Source organism: Octopus bimaculoides, chromosome 11 (genome assembly GCF_046866305.1).
Source record: "Octopus bimaculoides isolate indiv1 chromosome 11, ASM4686630v1, whole genome shotgun sequence".
In the NCBI taxonomy this organism is placed as follows: Eukaryota; Metazoa; Mollusca; class Cephalopoda; order Octopoda; family Octopodidae; genus Octopus; species Octopus bimaculoides.
In genome coordinates, this window is record NC_142938.1 from 39876501 (window position 1) to 39894000 (window position 17500).

The 17500-nt window shown below is 37.2% G+C and overlaps 1 long non-coding RNA gene across 1 annotated transcript in view; it reads right to left on the reverse strand.

Annotated features, from left to right (window-relative positions):
• The window catches only part of LOC149133262 (uncharacterized), a 14947-nt gene extending 5308 nt beyond the window's left edge, over window positions 1-9639 (reverse strand). Inside the window, exons 1-2 of the long non-coding RNA XR_016243767.1 lie at window positions 9503-9639; window positions 4640-4956 (exon numbers count right to left, since the gene is read on the reverse strand). This is a non-coding gene — a long non-coding RNA (uncharacterized LOC149133262). The remainder of the gene's footprint in view (window positions 1-4639; window positions 4957-9502) is intronic.
• Between the last annotated feature and the right edge of the window lie 7861 nt (window positions 9640-17500).

Consider the following 17500-nt stretch of genomic DNA (forward strand, 5'->3'; position numbering starts at 1 on the left):
TTTATCTGCAGGGAAGTTAATAGCCTGAATTTTGAAGGAATACAAAAGGTATTGTGTTTATTGACTATCATTAAAAAGGCCACACCATTAATGGAGAGTGCTTGCTGTGGCAGTTACGAAAGGTTATCAAGACCAAACGGCCAGGAAAACTGACGAAAGTGAACTTGTTTCATCAGGACAATGCTCTAGCACACAAGTCCTTGGTTTCAATAGCTGCTGTGCGTTTTGAACTGGTTAATCACCTGATGCCGCCCCATCTGACTATCATCTGTTGTCTAACATGAAGAAACATTTAGCTGGGAATCAGCATCGCAGTGATGATAACGCCATATCTGCGGTTGATGACTTCTGAACCAATGAGATGAAAGCCTTTTCACCAACGGGATCCAAAGACTGCAACACCGATGGAAGAAGTGTGTTGACCGCAAGGGGCCTATGTTGAAAAATAAGCCTCATTTGGTCGCATTCTATGAGAGTATCTTGGTCAGACTAGCAGCTGAATACTCCACAAGTGCATTCATGACATAACAATTCAGGCACAATCAGCGAGACTCGATGTGTGACGAGGCTTATACCTACGATCCAACGGACGGGTTCCACACAGTTTCCACCACGTCACTTTCACTCACAAGGCTTGGGTTGACTCGAGTCTAGGGTAAAAGATACCTACCCAACACACCACGCAGTGGCATCGAACCCAAGACCTCACGATTGCGAAGCGAACTTTCTAATAAATAACTGAAGTTAAATGAAACCTCGGCACTGGATTAAGTTTATTCATAAATCATGTTTGATTTCATGCAGCTCATCGCCAATTATAACGGACGTATTCAGTCGTATGCATATTTGTTATATGTGCTTCTGTACGTATGTGAGTGTTGTGTCTATATGTTCATGAGTACGTGTGTTCATGTGGGATGGGAAGTAAATGTGTGCGTGTGTAAATGCTCTTACATTTACATGTCTTTAATAATTAATTTCTGTTATTCAAAAACATTAGCAGACATGGGGTGAGCTTTAAACTCACCGAAACAGTATGTACACACACACACACACACACACACACACACACACACACACACACACACACACACAAACACATATAGAAGCATACCCATGCACACAAACAAACACACACACGCACACTTGAACATGTACATATTCTCAAACAAATAGGCTTTAAACTGTAGACAAATGTGTGAGCGTACATGCATGCATGTGTGTGCGTGCGTGTGTGCGTGCGTGTGTGCGTGCGTATGGATGTGTGTATGCATGAGTATTTGTGTTTGTTGATATATATATATATGTGTGTGTGTGTGTGTGTTTGCGTGTGTGTGTGTATGTGTGTGTGTGTGTGTGTGCATATATGTAAATATGCACACATGTATGTAAGCATGTATATATATATCTATGAATACATATAATTATATTTTATATATATATATATATATATATATATATATATATATATATATATATATATATGCATATATATATATATATATATATATATATATATATATATATATATACATATATATATATATATATATATATATATATATATGTATATATTGTATATATATATATATATATGTATATATATATATATTTACATACACATACATATTAATTTATATATATATATATATATATATATATATCTATATATATATACATATATTTACATACACATACATATTAATTTATATATATATATATATATATATATATATATATATATGTATATATATATATATGTATATATATATATATATATATATATATATATATATATATATGCATATATATATATATATATATATATATATATATATATATATATATATATATATATATATATATATATACATATATTTACATACACATACATATTAATTTATATATATATATATATATATATATATATATATATATATGGTTGTGTATACATATATGCTAATATACTTGTTTATAAGTACCAACATATATAAATATATAAATGTGTGTGAATTTGTGAATAGAGATAGATAGATAGATAGATAGATAGATAGATAGATAGATAGATAGATAGATAGATAGATAGATAGATAGAAGAGGAGGGAAATAATGATGTTTTTATGAGATCTCTGGAGACCACTACCGACAGATCGGTGTTGGAGGTTATCATAATCCAATAAGTGATTGAAAATACGTTAACAGGCCAGCCCATTGATCTTTCCCTCTACACTCCCCCTTCCTTTCCCCCTCCGCTCCCTCTCGCCCTCTCTCCAAGTCTCTTTTGACATCTTCCATTTAAACTCTATTTTATCTACGCCCTCTCTTCTCTCTCTCTCTCTCTCTCTCTCGCTCTCTCTCTCTCTCTCTCACTCACTCTCTTACAGTGAATTCCTCTGCATATCTCTATCGTTTACTCTCAAATGTTATCGCTCTATGTCTGATTAACCATCACAACTGTTTGTACTATATTCCATGTCTTTATCAGCAAATTTATATTATGTTCCTTATGCTTAACTACATACACATACTCGTGTATGTGTGTGTGTATCTGTGTGTATCTGTGTCTGTTTGTGTGTAAACGTGCGCGCGCGTAGGTGTTTATGTATATGTGTGCGTGTATGTGTATATATATATACATATATATCTATATATATTGAGTCATACAGTTATCTATAATATAAATATCACATAAGTCTGAATATTCGTATATAGTCATATGAACATATACATTTGCATGTATAATGTGTGTGTGTGTGTGTGTGTGTGTGTGTGTGCTCGTATAATATAAATATCTATACCACTCATATATACATATATATGTATGTATGTATCTATGTATGTATACACATGTTTGATTATTGCGTGTGTGCGGGGGTGTGCGTGCGCGACACTTGTTGTGTGTGTGTGTGTATGTGTGTGTGTGTGTGTGTGTGTGTGTGTGTGTGTGTGTGTGTGTGTGTGTGTGTGTGTTTGTGTGTGTGTGTGCAGAAAAATAGATGGAGAGAAGAGACTCAAACCTGGTGGAGTGCTTAAAGTCGTGGTCTTTCAATCAAGATGTTCCGAGTTCGATCCCACCATATAGCATATTGAAGTGACATTTACTATAGCATCGGCAGGACCAAATCTTGTCAAATAAAACTAAGTTGATAGAGAATTACAAGAGAAAATGTAACTGGATTATTATTGTTCAAACGGTTAGCTTTGTCCCACACTGTCACGCTAATTCGGATTAAGGATTATTCTTAACTCATGTTTTTGTGAAATACTCAACCACTTCCATTTTGTCGTATGTATGTGCATGTGTAAATATGTGTATGGTTGGATGGATATACTTGTATATGTGCGTATTTGTATGTATATACCGGCGGGTGTTTATCTGTATATTGTCGTAAGTACATGTATGTGTATTCGTGTAAAAATAAAAGAAATAGACCTCAGCATCGCTGGAAATAGAGGACTAAATTTATGAAGTGACACAAGCATGGAGCACTTACATTCAGAACTCTGAGTTTCTCGATTTATTCATTATCGTTCTTCTGCTGTTGCAAACTTGTTACACTGTCAGTGTAACTCAGGTCGTTCTCTGTCTTTTGACCGTTCAAGGGAACGACATTTCTAAATACATGCATGCATGCATACATACATACATACATACATACATACATACATACAGACAGACGGACGGACAGACAGACAGACAGACATACCCGTCTGGAGTAAAATATAGCTGAACTTGGGTTCTTGGGGAGAGAAAGCAAATCTTTGACTCATGCACTGCAAATGATCACGCTCTCTGGGACCCTATGAGATCTGTTAGACCTTCTTAAGATTTAAAGGATGATGAACAAACCAAGATGTTTTCCTTCGCAACACGCACATACATACATACATACATACATACACTCATCTGCAATAACCAAATTCTCTCTCCGACACCACAATCGCACCGATCTCTCGGGCACCATTTCTATCAGCCTTCAAGAAAGATAAGAACTTCGGCAGCCTCCTAGTTAGTTCCATAGAACCCAGCCATACAAAACTAGGCACTGTTAAATGCGCTTGCCGACGATGCAACACTTGACACAGTGTTTCATTTTCCAAAACTTCTGCTGCATGCAGCACAACTTTCAACCTAATATATTGTAGCAACTGTGAAATTTGCGGAGCGCTTTACGCTGGAAACTTACCTCTGCACATTCGAAGCATATTGTTGCCTCTGACAGGTCAACCTGTCTACACTCACTTCAACATAAGCCATTTATAGGGTGTTCGGATTAAATTTGCTAAAAGGTAAAGAAAACACAATATCCCACCCAAAAATAAAAGTATTTTAAAGAATCAAAATTTATCAACTGGATTAAGGCTGGGAAATGATAGTTTATTCAAAGTAGCCGCCTTCAGCTTTTACCATAGCCTCAAGACGGCTTTGAAACTGGGTGCATGCGTTTCACACTGTCTGTGAGTAGATCTTCAAACACTTACTTGATCTTAGCCACCAGCTTAGCCTTCGTGTTGCAGGCAGAGAGGTTGGTGTCTTTCTCAACTATGCCACACATAGTAATCCATAAGATTACAATTGGATGGATTAGGAGGTTAGAAATTGGAGCTGGTGAGCTCTGAATTAGGCCTGAGAACTTACCCTGGAGCTGTTGGACGAATTACACCATGCGAACGCAATCAGAACGCCTGTTGTGTCCCTTCCTGCTGTCCACGGTTTCAGTCCCCGTTGCAGCTGCCCATGCCACTTCTTACAACCTTTACAGTGTTCCTAGAGCATTAAGCAACAGTCATGGTACCGACATTTTGACACCTGGTGCAAATTATCATGGTACAGGTAACTCTTTCAATTTTCAAACGGCTTCCTATGTCCCATGTCAGCGAACGCTTTCGCAACTACAACTTTAATCTTTATGCTTTCCCACGCCGTTGATTGTTCATCAATACATCATAATGTTCCTGAAAAAAAGCAGACGTAAGAAATCATCAAATTTAACCCGAACACTCTGTATCTCTGACTGCCATCTCTACACATCATGGATCTGCACACTCAAGGAAACGGAAAGAACAGCATTCCATATTCAAACTCAGAACCATGGTGGCAACTGGCTTAAACGAACGCTTTACCTTCTGCATCTTCCCAACTTTAGATCAGAAGAGCTATTCTTATTCTTTAGCTCTTTGTCCTCCACCTCACTCTCACCCTTTTCTTTTGCTCTTTTCATTCCTTTTCTCAACTAGATTACGGCTGGGAGATGACAGTTTACTCAAAGTAGCCGCCTTCAGCTTTCACCATGATCTCAAGACAGCTCCGAAACTGGGCGCATGTGTTTCTCACTGTGCTCGTGGGTAAATCTTCAAACACTTCTTTGGTCTAGGCCACCAGCACGGCCTTCGTGTTAAAGGCAGAGTGGTTGGTGTCCAATGTTTGTTTAAGGATAATAAACGAAACACCCATGTTTCCAAAGGTGAATTATTCAAACCCACTACTTCTGCTCATGATCAGAGATGCACATATCGTCAGCCACCAAGGAACATGCTCAACGGGTTATGGTCAAACAACTGACAAGCAAATATCTGGTATTGAGCAGAATACTTGTTGTAGCCCATCTTTTATACCAAGACAAAATATGCACATGATAGCACTTCCAATCAATTAAGATTAAAAGCCCTGAGAGCTACTGCCTGGTACTGCACCAGGGCAATTATTGTTGTTATTGTTGTTCTTATTATTATAATTATTATTATTATTATTATTATTATTATTATTATTATTATTATTATTATTAAGGCATCGAGCAAGCAGAATTGTTATCATGCCGGACAAAATGCTTAGTGACATTGCCTCGTTTACGTTCCGTGTTCAAATTCTGCTGAGGTCGACTTTACTTTTCATCTTTTCGGGATCAATAAATTAAGTACCAGTGAAAATTTGTGTTCGATGTAATCGACTAATTCCCTTCCATAAAATTTCAGGCCTTGTGCTTTTAGTAGAAGGGATTATTATTATTATTATTATTATTATTATTATTATTATTATTATTATTATTATCATTATTATTATTGTTATTACTGTTATTATTATTATTATTATTATCATCATTATCATTATCATTATTATTATTATTATTATTATTATTATTATTATTATTATTATTATTATTATTATTTTTATTTTATTATTATCATTATCATCATTATTATTATTATTATTGTTATTATTATTATTTGATAAGTTCTGAGTTCAAGTTTAACAGAGATCGACTTTGTCTTTCATCCTTTCGTGGTCGATAAATTAGGTACCAGTTGTGTACTGAGGTCGATGTGATCGACTTACCTTCAAAATTTCAGGCCTCGTGCTTTTAGCAGAAAGGATTATTATTATCATTATTATTATCATTATTATTATTGTTGTTGTTGTTGTTGTTGTTGTTGTTATATACTACTTTCTGAGTTCAAATTCCGCCGAGGTCGACTTTGTCTTTCATCCTTTCGTGGTCGATAAATAAGGTACCAGTTGTGTACTGAGATCGATGTGATTGACTTACCTTCAAAATTTCAGGCCTCGTGCCTATAGTAGAAAGGGTTATTATTATCATTATTATTATTATTATTATTATTATTATTATTATTATTATTATTATTTTATGTTTGACTTTTGCTTTGCATTTGTACAAGTTGGATCCAAGTTTCACCCAGAGACCTCAAGAGACAACAAGTTAGAAGTTCATGTAGGTGTTATGCCTAGGGTACCATATATTTGGATTGTGTTTGCTTTAAAATTTGAAATCACATAGACAGTATTTTACGTAGGATATGGGCAGTTCCCATGAGCACTATCTTTTGAACTTCAGCCATTTTGGGGTTTCCTGGTATCTGAGCTAGGTAGTAATCAGCCCTTTTCGCTGTCATTCCCAGGGCACCTATGACAAAAGGTATTGTTTTCGTCTTCAGATTCCACATTTTGCTAATTTCTATTTCAAGATCTTTATATTTGCTCAGTTTTTGATAGGTCTTGACAGATACGTTTATATCGATTGAGACAGTCATATCAATGAGGAGGCATGATTTTTGTCTGAAATCTTTCAGTATGATGTCTGGCCTATTTGCATCTATCCTTCTGTCAGTTTGAATGGTGAAGTTCCAGAGGAGTGCGCTGTGATCATTTTCAAGTACTGGGGGTGGTTTGTGTTCCCACCAGTTTTTATTATGGGGCAAGTCCAGGTTTTTGCAAATTACCCAGTGAATATATTGTGCAGCTCTATCATGCCTGTTGAGATACTCTGTTATTATTATTATTATTATGATTATTATTATTATTTTTATTATTATTATTATTATTATTATCATTATCATTATCATTATTATTATTATTATTATTATTATTATTATTATTATTATTATTATTATTATTATTGTTCAGTAGTTTTATTTTTATAACGTGCTTTCACTTCACTACCGAGCGCAGCTCTGTGTGCCTTGGGTATATGCTGTGGTTTGCTGTGATGCTCTTATGGTTACTGTATTGAAAGTATTAATTATTATTATTATTAGTATTATTATTATTATTATTATTATTATTATTATTATCATTATCATTATTATTATTATTATTATTATTATTATTATTATTATTATTATTATTATTATTATCATTATTATCATTATTATTATTATTATTATTATTATTATTATTATCATCATCATAATTATTATTATTATTATTATTATTATTATTATTATTATTATTATTATTATTATTATTACCAACTAAGATTACTGAGGCAGCGAGCTAGCGGAATCGTTGGTGCGTCGGACAAAATAGCGTTATTTCTTCTGGCTTTTTGTGTTCTAAGTTCATACTCAATCGAGGTCGACATTGCCTCTCATCCTTTTGTGATCGATAAAAATAAGTCCAGTTGAATTCCGGGGTCAATGACCACTGGGATCAACGTAATTGACTACACTGCTCCCCTAAAACTAATATTCTTGCGCCAAAATATATACACATGTGCATGCGTGAGTTTAAGTTTATGTGTGTGTATGCCATTGTGTGTTTGTCTGTATGTGCGTGCGTGCGTGCGCACCTGTATGAGTATGTTTGTGTCAGGGGTGTACTTAATACGTAACTGTTCTCAGGTATTGAGTTCTTTATTTTGTTAATGTTCTTTGTTTTAATCCAATAAAAACATTCCTATTTAACTGTATAATGTGCGTCAGTATATAAATAAATATGTACATATAGGTGTGTGTGTATGCGTGTGTGTGTAAATTATATATATATATATATATATATATATATATATATATATATATATATATATATATATATGAATATGCATATATATATGTATGTATATATGTATGTATGTATGTATATGCATGTATATATATATATATATATACGCACACATTTGTGTGTGTGTGTGTATACATGCATATACATATATACTACAAATGTTATCTTGTTAACTGTTACGGGCTGGGATTGTGCTTTATAGCGATGCATCATCACAAAACTGTTAAACCGTTATATATGTGTATATATATATATATATATATATATATATATATATATATAGTTTCTCCCTAATATATTTTTTGTTTTGTTTCCATGTGTTGTTTTGTGATTCGTGTTGTTAGTTTTTTTCTTTTCTTTGGGTTTTTGGGTTTGTTTTATTATTATTATTTTTTTTTTTTGCTTTTGGAGTTTTGGGTTTTTTTTGTTTTCTTTTTCATTTCCTGTTATCACTGTTCATTGCAGTACATAGTAATATACCAGTTGAAACCAGTCAACCGATACGAACGTGATAAGTATCTGGCGGCGCATCATACTAACCTGTAAAAGAAAACTTGCACCACACACACACACACACACATTATTTTTATTGTTGTTGTTATTATTATTATTATTATTATCCAATACATTTATGTTTCTCTTCTACGCAGTCTCCCTGCAGTGGTGCAGTAGCTACAGGTGATTTGGTGTTAGTGATGCTGGAGTCGGTAGGAGATGAGAAGAAAACGAACAAGAAGAAAGGAGGAGGAGGAGGAGGAGGAGGAGGAGGAGGAGGAGGAGGAGGAGGAGGAGGAGGAGGAGGAGGCTTGTATGACACATTACACTATTTCCATGATGGTCCCTGTCCGGCAGAGACACTTTTAATCTGTTTATGTTTGTTATTGTGTTTAGAAAATTTAACATCCCACGCAGGACAATGTATACATAAATGTAATATGTATATGAATATATATATATATATATATATATATATAAATATATATATATATACATGCATATATATAGATATATACATATGTATATATATATATATATATATATATATATATATATATATATATATATATATATATATATATATATATACATATATATATATATATGTATGTGTGTATTTGTGTATGACAAATGTTAACATATGAATATGTAAGTATTAATGTAATGTAATATGCATGTGCTTCTGGTTTTAGTATTAAAATTTCTCACTTAAAAGAGAAAGATTACGGTTTCAAACCCAGTGTTTTTCACAATGTCATCTCAGTATGAGTGTTTCTCTTTTTCTTTTTCTTTCATTTTTTCTTTCTTTTTATTAATTTTTAATTCTTCCTGTAAGGACGATGTTGTTTCCTAACAAAGATACAAAGCTCCATCAGTGGAATGTAGATAAACAAAAACAATATCACATTTTCAACTTTAGAAAAATCTTGCATATTTTTATCATTCTACCGAGAGACCGTATTTGTAATATGTGTGTTATCTACATAATTTCTTGTTTTGAAAACTCCGGCTTTAGAAGATTGTCACATAGGCGTTCATTCACAAAACTATGTGCACCAATTATTATTGTAATGAATGTAAATTTTTAATCTGGATGTAGAAGTTGAAAGTTTCGAAGCAGTTGTCTGCAGTTATCCTATTTCTCTTTTATTTTCAAAAAGCTATTCACATCAGCAGGGCAAGTGATCTCTGTGACGGTACATACTTTTTCCCCTCTCCGTCACAAACAACGAAGTCCGACCTATTATATTTACACTTGGTAGAAGTTTGGATCGGAATGTTCCATCAATACTCCTTGTGTTGATGTTTATGTATATTATCAATAATAAGGTTCTCCATATTTATCCTACGACAGTCTTTTTTCAGATGGCATTATGCATTATTTTACCGACAATGCCGTGTCGCCTTCGGCGGTAGGACATTGGTGTCATTTTCTGGTAGCTGCTGATCGCATACGTGGTGTCTTCCACAGAAATGTGACATAATCGACATTTTCGTTTATATCATGAAGTTCCAAGGGCTTCACTGTTACACCGTCGATTGCAACCACACAGCCTTCGAAGTCTGATGTAATATAGCGGTCACGAGCCCAAGAAAAGCTGCACTTAATGTCGATATTATTGTCATCTTCAAGTCTTCGGAAAACGTATCCATGCATATTTTTTTAAGATCTGCTAAGCATTTCACATTGTCTTCTTTATATGTGCATGTGTGAGCATATAGATGTATGGGTGTGTATGTGCGCGTGTGTGCGCGTGTGTGTGTGTGTGTGTATGTGTGTGTGTGTGTATGTGTGTGTGTGTGTGTGTGTACTTGCACGTTTATGTATGTATGTATATATGTATGTAGGTAGGTAGTTAGGTAAGTTATAAATTTATTGTCAGTTCCGATCAAATCAGAGATCTGATAAGCATACACATGCTGTTGGTGAGCATGGGAACCAGTACTACTGTTGTATAGTCGACCTCGGAGTGATTTTTATACATCCTGAAGAATAAGAAGCAAAATCTATCAAAAGTCAAAAGACAGACAGGTTTAGGAGAGTCACTAGCCATCCAACAGCGTGTTCATATATATATATATTTCGGCTACCAAATGAAGTATGTTTTTTGCACAGCAACTCTTTTTTACTACAAAAATAACCTCGAAAATGAGGTCGGGTCGCACAGTTTTGAGGTCTTTAACTAAAGGAGGCAACTTTGTCTGAAAAATGTTTGTGTCTTAGATAGAGCATAATGAGAATATGTTTCAAATACATGGAGAGAATATGTTTAAAATACAGGGAATGAAACTTCGAAGATATACCGTCAAATTTGTTAGTATTATTTAGTAGATAATCTTTTGATGTGAAGTATGTTTGTCTCTGTTTTGTTTAACCCAGTGTTGCCTCTGATGTAGCAGACCCTTTGCATATTTTTTTGTTTTTGCTTTTTTTTTGTTTTTTCATGAAATACTATAAATCTGTGTCTTTCTTTTGATGAAAGGTTGTTTTAAGAGAGATTTGGCTGCTATTTGTAGTAGCTCAAGTTACCACAGAGACACCTGTGTGTGTGTGTGTGTGTGTGTGTGTGTGTGTGTGTGTGTGTGTGTGTGTGTGTGTGTGTGTGTGTGTGTGTGTGTGTGTGTGTGTGTGTGTGTGTGTGTGTGTGTGTGTGTGTGTGTGTGCGCGCTTTGTTGTGGTGAAAAAAGTACTTTTTCTCGGAATATTTTGCACAACAATTTTTTAAGAAATCTGGATATTTTTCTTACTGCTAACCATTCAACTTCAAATTACAATTGTTGATTGTTGGAAGTCAAGTAGACTGAGATGTACATGTAGTGTTATCGTATAGAGTGGAAGTTCAATGCGAAGTTTTGAACTCATTATCTTGTGGTTAGTAATCCATTACCTTAAATTTGAAGCCTTATGTCTTTAAACATTATCTTACTGGGTTTAGTCTTTCGACTGTCGTTATGATGGGGTATCACCTTCAAAAATTTAATTGATCATACTGACTTCAGTACGTATTTCAATCTGACATTTATTTTATAGATCTCTGCTTGACGAAATGATAACTAATAGCTTTGAGACAGAGTGGGACATAATACTCGATTTAACAACAAATGCAAACACACACACGCGTAAAAGCGTTACAATTATATTCCCTCTATCTCACGTCATGGACGTTTCTTTCTCCCTCTTTTTCTCTCTCCCTCTTTTTCTCTCTCCCTCTTTTTCTCTCTCCCTCTTTTCTTTCTCCCTCTTTTTCTTTAATTACGTAAAAGCAATGACAAGCAGAATTATTATAAGATTAAGAATTATTAAAAGACCAGCCGCTATCAGCTTGTACCGGCTGCCGTCGAAACTGATGATTTCATATTTGCGGCACAAGATCAAAGCTTGATCACAAAAAACTACCAGGCTAACGTTCTTCAAAACGGTTCTGACCCTAAATGCAGATTCTGCGACACATTTGACGAAACACTAGACCATCTTGTCTCGGGATGTCCTGTGATGACACCAAACGAATGTAAAAATTGTCACGATAGGATAGGACAGTATTTACATTGGAAAATATGTAAACACTGCAAAATCAGCACTCCTGCTTACTGGTACGAACATCATCCTGAGTCAGTCGTTGAAGGTAAAAACGTCACTATCCTCTGGGATTTTCCAGTCAACACTGACAGAACGATATAGGCTAATCAACTAGACATAGTTATTAAAGACTGGGACGAAAATACTTGTACACTAATAGATGTAAGTGTTCCCACTGATAAAAATATATGTTAAGGAATTTCACAAACTAAGTAAATATAAGGACCTGGAAATTGAAATACAAAAGATGTGGCATCTTAAAACGAGAACTGTTCCTGTTATTGCAGGTGCTCGAGATATGGTAAAAAAGGGATGTCAGAAACATCTACATCTAGATAAGATCTCAGGAGAACCATGTCTCAGAGAAATCCAAAAGATTGTGCTGACAAGTACTGCCCACATCCTTAGAAAAACCCTATCCATTTAAATGTCTGTGTTGTATTACGTGAAGATATTTCACTAATTCCCCTCCCCAAGCTTTCAGTCATACTGCAACATCTCTTATCCTTCACTTGCCCCAGGACGCTGGGTGTATCTCGGCAAGTGACTGCAACAAAGATGCAGATTAAAAGTAAATAATAATAATAATAATAATAATAATAATAATAATAATGGTTTCAAATTTTGGCACAAAGCAACAAGTAGTAGTAGTAGTAGTAGTAGTAGTAGTAGTAGCAGCAGCAGCAGTAGTAGTAGTAGTAGTAGTAGTAGTAGTAGTAGTAGTAGTAGTAGTAGCAGCAGCAGCAGCAGCAGTAGTAGTAGTAGTAGTAGTAGTAGTAGTAGTAGTAGTAGCAGCAGCAGCAGCAGTAGTAGTAGTAGTAGTAGTAGTAGTAGTAGTAGTAGCAGCAGCAGCAGCAGTAGTAGTAGTAGTAGTAGTAGTAGTAGCAGCAGCAGCAGCAGTAGTAGTAGTAGTAGTAGTAGTAGTAGTAGTAGTAGTAGCAGCAGCAGCAGTAGTAATAGTAGTAGTAGTAGTAGTAGTAGTAGTAGCAGCAGCAGCAGCAGCAGTAGTAGTAGTAGTAGTAGTAGTAGTAGTAGTAGTAGCAGCAGCAGCAGCAGTAGTAGTAGTAGTAGTAGTAGTAGCAGCAGCAGCAGCAGTAGTAGTAGTAGTAGTAGTAGTAGTAGTAGTAGCAGCAGTAGTAGTAGTAGTTGCAGCAGCAGCAGCAGCAGCAGCAGCAGTAGTAGTAGTAGTAGTAGTAGTAGTAGTAGTAGTAGTAGTAGTAGAGGGGGTAGGGAGTTAAAATTGTATGCGAGAATAGGTTCTAGATGTGGATGGAAAAAATATTCTGTCAGCTCTAAGCTTATTCAGTGATCCTGCAACATGCGGTGTCCATATACCTCTATAGCTGGTTCATGAGTGAATGTCGGCCATTGACTAGCAGACGACACTTCATCAACGGACGAAGTACGGCAGCCGATGCGCCTGGACGCCTCGAACACGTCGGATTCTCTGAATACTCCATACAGCACACATGATCAGGCGCACACACACACACACACACACACACATACACATATGCACACATGTTCTCGCAAAACATGTATACACTCATACATACACATAGATTCATACTGACGATTCCCAGAAGGATACATGTATCCATCCATATATATTTACATACGAGGTCTGATCAATAAGTATCCGGACTGGTGCTATAAAAACAAAACTACAACACGTACCAATTTGGCATTTAACCTCCTTCAAAGTGATCCCCTTCGGAATCTACACACTTAATCCAGCGCCGTTTCCATTGATGGAAGCATTCCTGGAACTCGTTTCCTGGGATAATCAGCAGCTGCCTCGTCGCATTCACTTTGATTTCCTCGACGTCCTGAAATCTTCCTTTTAAGCGAAATTTGATTTTTGTAAAGAGGAAAAAGTCGCGAGTGGAAAGATTTGGGGAATACGCTGGCTGTCGGACCTGGGGAATGCTGTGCCTAGCCAAAAACTACTGCACAAGCTGCGCTGAATATGCAGGTGTGTTGTCAGCTGAAAATAGTTTTAGCACAAACTTGGCAGACACGCATCTCATACCCAAATCTTCAGTCATAATGGACTGAACTGAACCGTAACTAATCTGCACATCCTCTGATAGCTCACGGATAGGGATTCGAAGATTTCCCCTGACAGCTGCACGCACATCTGCGATGTTTTTCTCAGCTCTGTTGGCTGCGGGTCTCCCGGAACGTTCGTCACTATCTACATTTTTTTGGCTCATGCACTCTTCTCCATACACTTTCTGCAACTTTGCGTAGGCCTCTGAGCAGGTATCGCCAAGCTTTTGGCAAAATTTTATGCAGAGTCATGGTCAATGCGACGATCACACACTACACACGTTCCTTCCAAGTACTGCTGTAATTAAGCTTGAACGTTAAAACTTAGTATAAATGCACAGCAAAGTTCAAGGTCAATCTGTGCCAAGCGGCTTCACTCTGCGTGCTTTAGCTCTGTTATATGTTATACAGCAAACATGAATGAAACCCTATAAATTTAAAGCAATTAAATTGAGGATTGTAATGATAAGGAAGAGGAAGAGGAGAAAGAAGAGGGTATCCATAAGAAGGCATAGGATTAGGAAAGAATAAGACTGGGATCGAAGGTATCAATCACAAGGATGTACACGGCGTAAAGAAATGTTAAGGTGGAAGTATTGTTGTTCTTCTTGATGATGATGATGATGATGATGGTCGTGATCGTGGTGGTCGTGGTCGTGGTCGTGGTGGTAGTTTTCGTCATCGTCGTCGTCGGCGGCGGTGTCGTCGCTGTCGTCGTCGGCGTCATCGGAGTAGTGGTGAATATTGTTATTCAACCATTCATACACCCACCCACTCCGATCGACCCTGATCAAGCAGATCTGTTATCAAAGGCACACACACATTCACACACACACACACACACACACACACACACATATATATATATATATATATATATATATATATATATATATATGCGACGGGCTACTTTTAGTTTCTGTCTACCAAATCCACTCACAAGGCTTTGGTCAGCCCGAGACTATAGTAGGAGACGCTTGGCCAAGGTGCCACGCAGTGGGACTGAACCCTGAACCAATTGGTTGAGAAGCAAGCTTCTTATCACACAGACACGCCAGCGCCTGCTTGGAATTATGAAGGAAATCCCTACATTATACGAGAGGAAGAAATGAGTCGGTATTCATCTCTTTATTAAAAAAAAACAGAAACGTAAATGGATCCAATCTGGAATCATATCGAAGGAATTGGAGTTGATTCGGCTAAAGTTGTCTTCTCAACGAGCATTCTACCTAAAGTCTTCCGCCATCATTTGTAATGCATTATGACCACATTCCTGATGAGCAAAGATAGTTCTCTTTTGCTAAATCTTGTTTTCGATTCCCGGGCCGGCGATGCATTGTGTTCTTGAGCAAAGCACTTCATTTCCCATTGCTCCACTCAGCTGTGAACGGAAACCTTTCGATGGATTGGCATTCCGTTCAGGGGGTTATGTTGGCCTGCCTGCTGCCAAGCCACCGGGGTAGCATCATTCGAAAGCTACAGCAATGTGAGGAAGCGCATTGGGAGCAACGTTGTATAACAACATCCGACAGTCTGGTCGATACACTCATTCACACGCACACACACATACACACACGCACACGTACATACATATACCCATATGTACATTATCACTTTTGGTGAATATTAGCATTTCTAGGAGTGGTTATAAATCGAAGTCGAACAAATATAGCACGGTTCTTCGTTGTCTTGGTCAACTGTGGCTGTTGTAGGAAACTCTTGTTCTCGACGAGAGACAGAGAGAGAGAAAGAAAAGGAGAGAAAGAGAGAAAGAAAAAGAGAGAGGGAGAGAAGGGAGAAGTAGGAGAGAGAGAGGGGGAGAAGCGGGAGAGAGGGGGAGAAGCGGGAGAGAGGGGGAGAGAGGGGGAGAGAGGGGGAGAGAGTGGGAGAAGCGGGAGAGAGGGGGAGAAACGGGAGAGAGGGGGAGAAGCGGGAGAGAGGGGAGAAGCGGGGGAGAGGGGGCAGAAGCGGGAGAGAGGGGGAGAAGCGGGAGAGAGAGGGAGAAGCGGGAGAGAGGGGGCAGAAGCGGGGGAGAAGCGGGAGAGAGGGGGAGAAGCGGGAGAGAGGGGGAGAAGCGGGAGAGAGGGGGAGAAGCGGGAGAGAGGGGGAGAAGCGGGAGAGAGGGGGAGAAGCGGGAGAGAGGGGGAGAAGCGGGAGAGAGGGGGAGAAGCGGGAGAGAGGGGGAGAAGCGGGAGAGAGGGGGAGAAGCGGGAGAGAGGGGGGTGAAAAACCTTCGTTTATCAAAGAATTAAAATGCCTCAGCCAATGTTACTGATGGAGATATTTCATGTGTATTCTTTCATTCGTTTACTTGTTCAAACCTTGAACTGCAGCAATGCTAGGACAACGCCTTGACAGGTTTAGTCGAATAAATCGGCCCCGGTACTTGCTTTTAAGCCTGGATGAGGGGACGTAAAGAAACCGACACAGGTTGCAAAGTGGTGGGATAAACACAGACACAATGACACAATAAATACATGCTTACTCATAAACATACACAGAGACAGACATATTCATATATAGGACGGGCTTTCACATAGTTTCCGTTTACCAAATTCATTTACAAAACGTTGGTTGATTCGAGTCTATATTAGAACAGTGCTTCTCAAACTATCTGGTCTGGCGCATTGGCAGTTTTTTTTTTTTCCAATGTGCCAGGGACCGGTAATATTTCTTAGTAATATCAATCTATACCGGAAACAATATATATATAATGTAGTTGTATACTGTCAACTTAACGTGAAAGTCCCAATAAGGGAATCATACTACTGCTATTTAGCCCTAGGAAGCTGGACCGCTTCCTGTCGGACTTGACACATTTCCTGTGTCCTTATGTTTACAAGGGGGAGACAAGCACCTCCACCCAGCCTTGCCTGCATTCAGGGACATGTTTCTGAGTTTTTGCTCGTCGTCAGCCTGAAGTAGCATGACTAGCTGGCTGAAGATGCTTGTCAAGCTCTTGTAAACATATATATTTCTAGTGAAACATATTCACTGATTACAAAAATTAGAAATGATCCATTTCTAAATCTCACAGAGAGACTTAAGCAGAATATAATAAAAGTTGACATTTTTTT